Here is a 13,111-nt window from a genome sequence, read left to right on the forward strand (position 1 = left end):
GAAATAAGTATTACATTCCTATTAAAATTAATATGTCAAATCAAGATATGCACAGAAAAGTCTTGCTAGGAGAAAAGAGTGTTTGCCTGCAGACCTACTTCAAATCTTCAATTCACCAAAATCTGTTTGAACCTAGAATGGCACCATGGGATCAGACAAATTAGAAGGTTTGAGAGCTTCTGCATCGCAAACAACATTTTCCAAAAGCTTCACATTCGGTTGTATTTCAAATCTAAGATTTAAGTTAAGCACCAGCCGAATTCATAAACCTGAGAAGTGTGCTCTTTCACCCAACACTGATTTCTGGAGTGAATTCACTGACATCAGCCTTCACTTCAGAAAGAACAGTGAGTGCAAAATAAATCTGTTTTGCTGCTCCTTCCTGCAGCCTTAGTTGCAGCATTTTGCTAAGTCACAAAAGGTTTGGTATTGCGTGTGCAAATACACAGATTTGCACTGAAAGAATAAGAAGAAAAGGTAAACTAACTTTGTCTAGTTTTATTGTAGTGAGTGTCAGGGTCCAAACTCTCACGGCAAAATGTCCTTTAACTTCCTACTGCAGGACACTTTACTAAACCCACAGTTTTCTACAATAACACAACACTAGAGGGACTCAATAACAAGCTGGAGGGAAGGGATGCCATCCACAGGGACCTGGACAGGCTTGAGAAGTGAGCCTGTGTGAACCTCATGCAGTTTAACAAGGCCAAGTGCAAAGTCCTTACACCTGGATCATGGCAATCCCAAGCACAAATACAGGCTGGCAGAGAAGGGATTGAGAGCAGCTCTGAGGAAAAAGACTTGGTGGTGTTGGTTGATGAGAAGCTCATTGTGACCTGGCAATGTGTGCTTGGAGCCCTGAAAGCCAAATGTGTTCTGGGCTGCATCACCAGCAGCGTGACCAGCAGGTCAAGGGTAGGGATTCTCCCACTCTGCTCCACTCTGGTGAAACTCTCCTCCCACCCCAGTCCCACATCCAGGTCTGGGGCCCCCAGCATAAGAAGGACATGGACGTGCCAGATTGACACCAGAGGAGGCCACGAAGATGCTCAGAGGGCTGGAGCACCTCTGCTATGAAGACAGGCTGAGAGGGCTGGGCTTGTTCAGCCTGGAGAAGAGGCTTCAGAGATACCTTACAGAAAATGGTAACCACCAGTTTATGCCAATTTAAGACAGCAGTGAAAACTTACCTGAATTGCAATCGAAAAAAACCCCCACACAGAGTCGACTACTGGCTTATATTGTCAGGGTTTAATGTGAAATTTTATAGCACTGGTACTTGTCTGATACTCTCTTTGCCTCCTATCAAGTTTTTGTTACTACGCAATCTTTGAAATCACAAACAATATAATCACCCTAAATGTACCAAGAATGACTGCAAAAGCTTCTGGAGAGACACCACCAGTTCCCAGTTCTGCTACGCTATTTCCAGGGAACCGCAACAACAAACTCCTGCCACTGAATGAATTAGGGTTAAAAATCAGTTGTGAAGAACTAACAACCTGACTTCATACTGAACTCCTTGAGAAGAAGCTTTTGTTGAGAAGCACGTGAACTCAACTCAAGAGCTAGGAAGTCCTATTTCTAAGAAATACACATATCTGAATTAACCTTCTTATTGAAAATGTAACTTTAAAGGCAAAAATCTTTTACAGGTTGTATTTTCATGGCCTACATGATGTTTATGTTTATTAAAAGGACTGATTTGCATTGCACATGTGCTGGAGGCAGGGAAAGAGTGAAATTCTGATGACTGTAAAGTCAACACAGAATCTACTACAGGAGTAACTCTCCAACTGACGTGAAAAGTACCTTCCTTGAAATCGCTTTGCCTACAGAGCTGCACTGCAGCTCGGTGTCATACATCACAAACATCACTAGCAGCGTAACAGAACTAGTTTTGAACAGAAAATTTATCATAGTGTCACTGATTACACTTCTGAAAAATATTTTGTGCACAAAATTCCGCCTCGTCCACGTTATTACTCTTCCACATTTCTGAGGCACGTACTTTCAGTCACCGAAAACTGATGAAGTATTTGAGAAATTCCCATTACTCTGCCTTGCCCTACATGAGCTGCCATAACATCTCAAGCAAATAGTCTTGCAGATGCAGGTAGCTCTCAGTAGATGAACCCAAATTGTGCATTTCCCCCCAGTTTTCTCTTTGAAATTTCAGACTGCTGCACTCTGAAGCAATGGATACTTCATATATAGCTTCCTAAACTACAGAAGAAGATTTTTCTCCCTAAGATACAACCACTAATAGAGAACAAATGGTGAAAATCCCATTTCCCAGCCAAGTTTCTGTCTGCAGTACTCTGGTTTCTATAACTCCTTCTAGCTGGACTGTTCACTCCCATTATTTGCCACCAGAGGGTGAGAAGCTAGCAGTGATGAAAGTGATTTTGATTATGTCTTTTAGGAAAAACATAATATACATGACAGAATATATCTACACACATATTTTATAGCATTGTCTTCAAAAGGAAAAATTTACTTGGAAGATGTGTCCGGAGGTACATGAACTCTGCAAAAGCAAGAGATGAAAGGAAGTAAAGAGAAAAAGGCTTTATTTTTCTAAAAGTAATAACAAAGTCTGTTGAGATTCTTTATGAAGTTACAAACACAAAAAGGCTTAAGAAAGGCTTGTTTGTTTTGAAATGCTTTAAATGAACTATGCTTAATAAATTGATGACCCAGCCAATCTGACCTAGTGTAAGATGGCATTTACTTCCAATCAACACTCTAATCTAGACAGTTGAAAACAGCAAAAAGCTAATTTCAGTTTTTACTAGCTGACAACTCCTACACACAAGCAGTATTTGGCACAATTTGTTATTTGAACAACTTCAGTCAGCCTTCTGTTGCATTGTGAGAGAAAAGTGATTTGCCCTCATTTCAAGAAGAGGGACAATAGAAACATAAAAAGCTCCCTTTCACACATCCACAAAAGCTGTGTTGACATATATGCCGTATCTTCAACTACAAAACTCAAATGCTGCACTGTTTTCTTCCTCTAAGGCTCAAATTTCTGGTGCAGAGGCACATAGCTTCCATGTCTACAGACGTGGTATTAAGCATTAATAACTGAATATAATAATATTTAATTAAAATTATTTGAAAATAATTTGTTTTGTACAGTTTCTCTCATTGCCCTTCACAATAAGCATCTGTGCTCTAGGACTGGAATCGCATCACTATGTATAGTAGCTGAAAGAAAATCACACTTCTGTCATCTTGCAGTTATTTGTTTGATTTGCTAGAGGCTGAGCCTTGAATATTATTATTAAGGAAACATTCTCAGGATTCAGAAAAAACCAAACATCCATCATTTCTGGTCTTTTCGTCACTGTTCATGACAGATATACAGCATTTCATAACATTTCATAGCATTTTTTTCATAATATTTTTCACTAAAGTGTTTTTTTAAAACAAACAAACAAACAAAAAAAGCTTGAATTGAAATTGTACAGAAGACAGGAAGACAATCATTTCCAGTACCAGCCATTTGTGCTGCAACAGCATCCGGATAGTCCCTTCACTTCTTGCAGCTGTAGACCCCACTTATCTCCCTGGCAGTTCCTGCAGTAATTCAATAATAGCACTGGATATCTTACAAATCTTAACTATTTGGAATGGTCTGTATCCTCCTCAACTTAGTAGCATATATTGGAAGGAAATAGGTAAATGTCTATTGCTTGAAAAAAATCCCATCCTGACACCTATTTTACCACCACCAACATGACAGGGGTATCTCTTCACACCGTGAAAGATACCATGACTCTGGGTGTGTTTTGTCGTCTTTGTTCTAAAGAAAGCAACCAAGCATCTTGGTTTTGTCTAGAAAAAAATGTTCCCTTCCCCTGACACACACTTCCCATTTCTCAGCTGTTTTCTTTTACTTTTTTTTCCCTTACCTCTTTAGTGTGATGCTATCAAGGCAGTGAAATTTTCTCACTTGCTAGAGGAGGCTACATAAGAGTTTTATAATTAAAGTGACAGAACCATTTCTATTCAGTACCATTCTAGCCCTTTGTAATATTTTCCAAGCACACTATTTACACTTTAAGTAGTCTTTCCTACCTTCCCATCTCTGAGGTGCTCTCTGAGAAGAAAGCATCTTCGGCTTCTGGATATTCCTGCAGAGCAGAGTCTGGCTTTTGTTTCTCAAAGCCTAACACTTGTTAAAGCCTCATGGCTTACTCTTTTCGGCCAAGTCAATGGAATAATATAACAAAACATAGGAAGTAATTTATAATCTGACCTAAAAAATAGTTTTCATTTAATTAGAAGAGCAATAGAAAGAGACAAAATGCACACTCCACCTCTGCACTTATCTGCCCACAAGACAATGCCACGTTCTTAAATAAACTGGCAGTGCAGTAACAAGCAACAATAAGAATGCCTCTGGCGGGGGGAGATTTGTTTAGTATACATATTGCCTGCAATGTGCGGGGTTTAATTTGACAAATTAAAGTTGGCAAATTTTCCATTTCCTTCATTTCCTGTTCAAAATCAAGAGTAATGCTAAACCAAAAAGCACTATAAGTAGAAAAATAAATCCTACTTTACTAAAAACAAAAAATCCCTGGCAGGTAAGGCAATGCTGACTAAAAACATAAAAGTAAGCACTGTATTTTAGAAGTGAATGCCAATTTCTGCGTATGAAATATCATCAGTTGTTTTGCAGCAGAATTTCTTCCAAGATTTATGAACTGGTATAAGTGGACCAAGTCCAAACTCGAGAGCCAAATGATCCATCTGTCTTTTTAATTTTTTCCTTCCCCTTCCTCCCCCCCCCCAATTTCGGATCCTCTCATGCATTTCCACATAGCCTGATAACTCTTGCTTTCTACGAGGCGCAGACACCCAATGCTTCATCCATTTGCAGCAAACTAACTGCGATTATTGATACAGTTTACCAGTTAGAACACATATAAAATCCTATGAGCAAACCATGCAATATCTGCATGCTGCACTTCAAAACAGGTGCACAACTCAACATAAAGGGTGAATAAATAGTTTATTGTAGCCGTTTCTCTTTATTGTGCTTTTCATACGCTATAGGCCGGTTCCAAGAACTATCAGATGCCATTTGAGTAAGCTATCCATATAAATGAACACAGATGAAAACTTGCCTTACTACTATTCCCCTCTAAACAGAAAGCAATTCACTGGGGGAAAGAAGAAATCTTATTCCTTTTGTGTACAGCAGCTCACATTCTAACTCTTCACAATCAAAGGCACCATGTGCTTTTCCATAAGGTTACTCAGAGCCTTGCAGAAATCCTTTGTATAACCTTGGGTGTATTTTAGGCAGATAGGTCATTACCAAATTAGCACCAGGATAACTTGGAAAGAAAGACACAAGGTTAAAAAAAAAAAAAAAAAAAAAAGTAAGAAAAACAAAATAAACCACTAATAATGGAAAAAAACCCCAAACACTAGTAAGAAAATAAACACTAGTAAGAAAACCACTGCAGTCTCTCATGACAAAAACTACTGCATACCTGTATTTACTATTATTACTAGTCTCTTCAGGTTTACATTCTTTCACCAGACTATACAGCTTTCCCTCAGCACTTGCAAGCACCATATGAAAAGGGCAAAAAGAAGTATAAGGAAACACAGCTGTTAGGTCATTTCATTCTGGAGGATTTGTAGGATTTAAGTTGATTTAAGTTGATTGTTTCTTTGGACTGACAATACATAAGTATTTCAACATGTCTTTCAATACTCTCACTTAATGGATAAGAGCAGGAGATTTTTACTTGATTTTCTCCCATTAGATAACATATTTTTCAAAGTTTTTTTCTGTCAGGCTTCTTCCCTGTAAAGAAGGAAGCACTGCTTGTTTGGGAGATGGCTCTGAACTGTGTTATGCAGTTCTGAAGCTCTCTTCTCTCCAAAACAGCAAAGCAATGAGTTGTTTTAGGGAAGAATACACGAACATCTCAGCTTACAGTGATAATTCCTCCTGTATATATTCACCCCACACACCCCCTTCCTGACCATCTGCAATTCAGGGACTTCCAGGGGCAGAGACAATGTACATATCTTGGTGCTTAATTGCCTGTCCATGGCTTGGTTAACTGAACTGTACGTGGGTTATTATTGTCAGTTTCTGAACCCATCCAGAGTCGGCAACAACAACATCTCATGGCAATAAACTGCAAAGTACAAACACATACCTTTTAAAAAAGTACTTCCTTCTTTTTGTTTAGACCCAACCGAGCGTTTCATTTTATGGCATCTCATCCTTGCCTCCTGTGACAAAGCATAAATGATCACTCTAGGCATCCTTTCTCCACACTTGCCACAATTTAATTGTTATCTGCCACATGCCTGATTCGGTTGTCTCCTGTTCTAAGCTGAAAAATGTAAAACCTTTTTCTTCAAGTGAAGATCTTCTGCTTGGTGGTTTGGTTTTTTTTTTGGTTCACAGTATATATTCTGAAATCAAGGGAAAAACAGCCACTAAACAAAGTGTGGGTACATATTAAAAGGGAAAGGGAGAGATACGTACACACATACACATTCATAAGCCCTGTACGCTAACCTAAACAGACTTCATAGCTAAACTGAAGGAAAAAAAAATTTTTCATTACTGCTAATAGTATACTAAATTTCCTTTAACTATATTAATTTTCACAAAGTAGGTCATGCAATACACCAATTATCCATAGGTTAGAAATACATCTTTTTAGAGGTTAAATGACTTACACAAATTGTCAATTAAGAAGTCCTACGTGCACATCAAACAATTCCTCAAAATGTGTTCTGAGAACATCAACAGATGAATAAAGAGTTTCAGATGGTAACTTGTAGCTTATTCCTTTCATTCTGCTACCTTTAACATGATGCATGGATTATGCAGAAGTTGACACAAACAGAAAATCAGTTATCTACTTCAAGGATTTACAGCTGTGTATAAACAAAATAAGAACATAACTGAAACATTTTCAAACTCAGATCTTCAATTCCAACTGTCAGCCTGGAGCAAAATTTTATGTCTGAGCTACAGTATTAAATCCCCCAAACATGGAAAGGTTCAAAAAGAACATCCTTTCAGACTCTTAGTTATTGCTGCACTGAAAACTAGAGGTTAGCAAAAAGCCTTCACTGTGTGGTGACAGGAGGAGGAAACATAGGAAAAAGAAATGCAGAATGGGCTGCACCAATAAACCTTACTAACACAATTAAATAAAAATATGGACAGAAGGGACAGGACAAGTCAATTAGTAGAGAATCTAGAAAGTGAGCTGAATCAACAGATCTTAGAACTTTAGGTGTAAGCTGAAGAATTCTACAGAACTAAATTACCCAGCAAGTGGAAAGCTATCCCTTCCATGATACCAGGCAAATACATAGGAAGCAATAAACTTTATTACAGGAAAATAAAGAAGTTCAACAGTCTTTTGAAATAAGAGAACTTTCTTGCTGCAGATCTGTGCTCTCACTTATCTCCCATGAATGGGCTTGAAATGGGTGATTGAAAACCAGCAGCAGGGAAAAGAAAAAAGAGACAACATTCCTGAACAGTTCTCAGCTGATGCTTTTATCAATTGTATGATCAGTATAAAGGGATGCTGCATCAGCAAAACCTCTTCATTGTTTTCAAGAAGTATCTTTATACATTACCAGAGAAACACTGCGATATCTACCAAGACGTGAATGCAGCAGGAGAAGGGAACACAGCTTAGAACAAAAGGAAATGTCTCTTAAACCGTCACTGCTTGACGACCAGAAAACTCATCATGTTCATCTGGTAAGTGTGCTTAAGTCTAGCCTTTTTAGCTGAAGTTCTGAGGGTTTGGCTCCCCATGCGTTTTTAAGGTGACAGAGCAGCAACCAACATACAGTTAGTGACATTACCGGCCTGCCAGTGCCTTCAGTTATCCACCAGAGTTATGTGCTTCCCTAGTCTGTTGCAGAATAATACAGAGCAGAAAAAGAGAGACCTATTTCCTCTGTCACTGAATTCCCACAAACCAGAAAGAACAAGAAGTTGCATTAAGCTTTGGTGGTAACCAGGTTTCTCCAGCACCATGTTTTTACTGCCCAAAACATCCTTCCACTAACATACCCAGAATATAAAGAATGATGATGTTTTGAATGCAAAACAAGATTGAAGGTTAAATACAACAACAACAACAACAACAAAATCTTTTGTAAAATGTTTAAATGATGAATGACCCTCAAATCCTCCCCTCAAATCCTTGCAGGGAGGACTGCCAATCCAGTCAGATCTGCTGATATACAGAAGGGTGCAAGAAGAGGCTTCAACTCAAATGCCTAAGAGCACTATGCTAATTTGCAATTATTACCCGTATGTCACTTCCCACACTTGCCACGCCAGTGTGAATTACCTCTTTGATGTCTAATAGCTTTAAGTTCAGCAGTGCATTACCCCACTGGCTTCATCCTGTAATTCCACCGCAAAGAATGTCTGTGTCTCTGCCTGACCTTTAATTTGAACTATTTATTATGGCCTTGAAGAGTGGATTGCAGGTAGGAAATCCAGTCAGATGATTTCAAGGACCTAGTTAGGAAAACACTTGCAACAGACCTAACCATGTGCACACATCCACCTCCCAACCCACAGGCCTGGGGATAGAACTAAGAGAGTTTCTACCACCAGCAGATCTCTGACATCCGCTATCAAGGACATCTGATCGCTGCTGTGCTCATCACAGGTAATAGGGAAGTGGCAATACATTCACACTGCCCATTCACCATGCAAATCACATGCTTCTACCATGTCTTACGCAGAAGAAAAACAGCAATTCACAAAATCAAAACACAAAACCGCAGCAATAATTACCCAGCACCGACTCCACATCCATCCTTCAGTTCTCGCTATCAGTGGTGGACATAAAACCTATAGGATGAAGCCTATTTGGGATCTTTAGCTCATCTATCAGATCTAGACCACAGTCCTTAAAAGAAAAATCCAATTTAAATACTCACTAGCCTGTTCCAAAGAACTTTAAAAATACAGTCAGACAACTGCATCACAACAACTAACTACCACTGTAAAAAGCATGGTGGAAGTATTTTTAGGTAAAAAAGAAACTCATTAGCCAAGAAGAGCATATAAAAGATTCTAGTTTTCCACACAGGATAAAGTGTGAATCTGGGAGAAAAAGTGTAATGCATACTTTGCTTTATGCAGCAATCTAAGTATTTTTTTTCCTACAAAACAATTTCGCATTGAACACAGTGAAGTGATGCTATAATAGGGGTCAGAATTCATCCAGCTCTTATCTGACACTGTGTAAACACTATAAAGTGCCATGGAAAGATAAAGTTCTCCATCTGTTGATGGTTGCTACTGTTAGCCAAAATGGGGTCAAAAGTTAACTCACCCAGCTTATGCATGAGGTTTTTATAGCTAAAGCCCTTAAGAATGAAGCCACATTACCATCTATTTGGAGGAAAAAAAATACTTTGTATGTAAGAGACTCAGCCAGTCAAAGCCAAGAGATAAGGCATGTAAAGGACCAGTTAAGCTGAACCAAGAACAGCTTACTCAAAGCAATCTCAGTAATCAATAACTAGAGACATAAAAATTAAGTGTTGTACAATACTCTCCAGAATTGATTCCAAAGACAAAAGATAACGAGTAATTATCATTAGTTTCAAAAGTTATTTATAATAAGATTTAAGTACCCTCAAAAACCTCCCAATTGACAGAGATTTCAGTAGCATATCAAGCAAGGGAAAATGACCATACTGTTTCTACCCTAAGATTTGGAAGGAGTGGGCCCTATTTCCTGCTCCACGACAAACATCTGCCAAGGCAAGATGCCAGCCTTTTCATTTTTACATCATAAAAAGAATAACAGCATACCTTAAGTATTTTTAATCTTACACTAATCAATGACAGACTAGAAGGTATTTGTTGACAGCCATAAATGCTGTATTCTTTTAGATATGAATTCAATTTTACACTAAATAACCTTGAAGGAAGCAAGTTTGTTGAAACCTCCAGTCAAACCTTCAACAAACACCAGACTTTCAAAATTTAAGATACAATTTAGTGTAACTACTTCTGTTCCTTAAAGAATAGAAATAGGATTTTGTTAACCTGTGCTGACACACACTGCATCAAAGAAAAAAGGATTATTTTGTTCACAGTTTAACTACTGGAAAAATAAGTATCAAGAGAAGAATAGAAGAATAGAAGCAAAAGCATACAGTTGATGATCACAAGGACCCATGTTGATAACTAATATGCACTCCAACCCATTTAGGGCTGGGATTTACAGCTAGTCAGAGATTAGCACTGGTACAGAGCTGGTCCAAAGCCATTATCAGTCTCCACTAGCTCTTCTCAGCTATAACGCACCGAGGGCATTTGACAGCCTTAGTACAGCACCAGGAGAAAGCCAAAATGCTTACGGTCACACTCAAACAATACATCCACATTCACACGTACATGTCTCAGGAAGACTGCTCATCCCAGTAATTTTTGGTTCCATCTTCCAGTTTGGAAACTACGTGAGTTTGCCCCTCTGCTTTATTCTTGTAACACAGGGATGCAACAACTCTGCTGGTGTGATCATGTCACGGTTCCTATTCGATAATTCTGTAAACTGCCAGAAATCCCTGACACTGGAAGCACTCCAGAAACAGGAGAACTATGACAGACATGTCAGACAGTAAGCCTCTCTTCAAAGGCTTGAAAGTGTAGGGTGGGGAAAAAAATAAGGGGTGGAGTGAAAAAAATAATCCTAACTTAATTATAAATACAGCTTAAGAATCCCATCCACGTGGAAGTTCTCCTGCTTTGTATCATGAATACCTCCAGGGCTCAGAAAACTGCTTTGAACAGGAAATACTTGGAAAGAGCCTCTTCTGAGTGGCTCTCAAGTGGTAATACATGTGAAGAGGACAAGGTAATATTCCTCAGTAAGTGCTCCTTCAAAAAACTGGTAGAATCCTTTGCTATTTTACTCCAAGTTGGAGGGTCACAGGCTGTACCAGCGTATGGCTTCCACAGCTGGCAATCTTGGTGAATGACCCATAAAGCATTTTGTGGCTGTGCTCTCCCAATGTCTTCCCCTTCTTACTTGACCCTGACATCAAGCTGCCTGTGCTTTCTGGTGTCATTCCTCTCTTCTGCCTCTTCTTCTTGCTCTCCCTCACAGTAAGGCGTTACTATTTTCAGGTTCAACTGTTTTTAGCCACTCCTGTGATTAATAAGTAAAAGGAAGGAGCAGCAGTCAGAAGAGAAAGAAGACATGAGATGACACTCTGGAAAGTATAAATCATGGCATCTTGAGGAATACCTTCCAACTGGAACAGTGCCACGAATACTCCGAGAGCTCACTCCACTTGCTAAACAGAAAGCTCTCTTAGATTTCCCTTTAAATACAGGCGACCTTTTGTGTTACTTATTACCTTTGTCTATCTTTGTGCAATCTGCAAGGAAATCCAATTTTATAATTCCCTATGTCAACTACTTTAAAATGCATCCCTCAGGTTCAAATGTAACCACTGACATATCAGCAGAAAAAGAAAATACTGATAAACCTAACATTTCACAAATAGCATGCAAAGATCACTGTAGCACTCTGTACCTATCAAGTAAAGAGCTCAGGGTGGTGTATAAAGCTGTATCTGCTAAAAAATATATGAAACTAGTCCTTGAAATCTCAACTGCTACTTCAACATCAAAAAATATTGTAAATTTTACCAATACAGTGCAAAGCCTACCACTAACTGTGATGTAACTGTAAATGAACCCAAAGGAAAGCTTTATTAGAATTTTTTTCTCGAATTCAGAACAAGTACTACTTAAGTGAAGACACAGAAACCTTCTAGTAAGCATATGGGTGCTTCTGAATTACAAATATAAAGTGCAACAATTGGAGTTCTCCAAAATTCACAAATTGGATAAGACAAAGATCATAAGCCTTGGAACTATTTACTCTGCTGCTTCATCTCTCTTTCAACACATGTCACTATAGAGGCATACTACCAACATCATCCAACACATCTACTTAGGTGATAAGGGATAGCAAAAATGTCTGAAATAACTCCAGACACCTACAAAGGCTGTGGACGCTCTCAAGGTTTCCAAATAGTGTATTATTTGCAGAGCATTAACATGTGCAAACAGAAAAACTGCATTAATTTTCACATACTCTTTTTTGTGAAAACGCCACTAGAAGTTAAAAAATGGACCAAGTACGTTAGGTACCATCTGAATTTCTTCATCATCCTGGTACCATAATCCTGGCCCCGTTGCTCCCCTCCCTAGTTTCAGGGTACAAAAGCCAAGGAGGGAACACCACCGCAGCGCTCGGGCTGGCGGGGCAAAACTGGCTGCAGCATACATGGTCCTTACAGCAGGGTTCCCCCTAAATGCTATAGAGCTCATGACCACCACAGCAGCCTTTACCACCTGTGCTCCATCTACAAAGCCACTGCAGGTCACTGTGCACAGCAGTAATTATTGGGTCCTAGGCCAGAAATGATGGCATTGCATGGTGGAAACACAGACACTATACTGCCCTTGCCTGCGCTGGACTTGTGTTCTGGGTTGACCCAATACATATATGACATATTTTAAGGCTAAAATCTTTTTCTTGTTTTTAAATTCATTATACTATCAAAATAGTACACTAGACATAGAAATAGTATTCTCACTTTATTGAGACAATATGGATCTAATTCCTCCCAACAACACACCAGTTTCAACAGCTAGAAATTTCTGCCTAGCAGCTGCTGTTGAGTACCAAATGTTGTGAGGGTTTCTTTAAAATTTCTTTCTAGAAACATATCCTACATACCTTCCATTCTAAAAGTCAACCTAAACTTAATCTTGGATATAAAGCATAAAAATGGCTATACCTCATCAGTCTTTGCTTATTCAAGCTTGACAGACAATATGAAAATCAGCATCCAAATGCTTATGTTTCCTAATCCCTTTACTTACAAAAGCACGACTATTGGCAGAGTCTCTACTTTAAGCATGGTGTTTTGCTTGTAAAAACACTGAACAGAAGTTTCAAGGCTTTAGCTATCACGGTAACTGTCACAGCTGCTAAAAAACTAACACTTTGTGCTGTGCCTTTTATACAACTGTGACATTTTCTCC

The 13,111-nt window shown here is 38.8% G+C and overlaps 1 protein-coding gene across 3 annotated transcripts in view; it reads right to left on the reverse strand.

Moving 5' to 3' along the window:
- LYPD6B (LY6/PLAUR domain containing 6B) overlaps positions 1-13,111 on the reverse strand; it is a 54,734-nt gene that overhangs the window by 14,697 nt on the left and 26,926 nt on the right. The window contains exon 3 of one of the 3 annotated variants that reach the window (XM_030488619.1): positions 6,195-6,270. The exons of 1 other annotated variant lie outside the window; for it this stretch is intronic. The gene's annotated coding sequence lies outside the window, so the exon portion shown is untranslated. Of the gene's footprint in view, positions 1-3,504; positions 3,541-6,194; positions 6,271-13,111 lie in introns of those variants that run through there. One more of the 3 variants, XM_030488620.1, reaches the window with a different exon arrangement.

Source organism: Strigops habroptila, chromosome 5 (assembly GCF_004027225.2).
Source record: "Strigops habroptila isolate Jane chromosome 5, bStrHab1.2.pri, whole genome shotgun sequence".
Taxonomy (NCBI): domain Eukaryota; kingdom Metazoa; phylum Chordata; class Aves; order Psittaciformes; family Psittacidae; genus Strigops; species Strigops habroptila.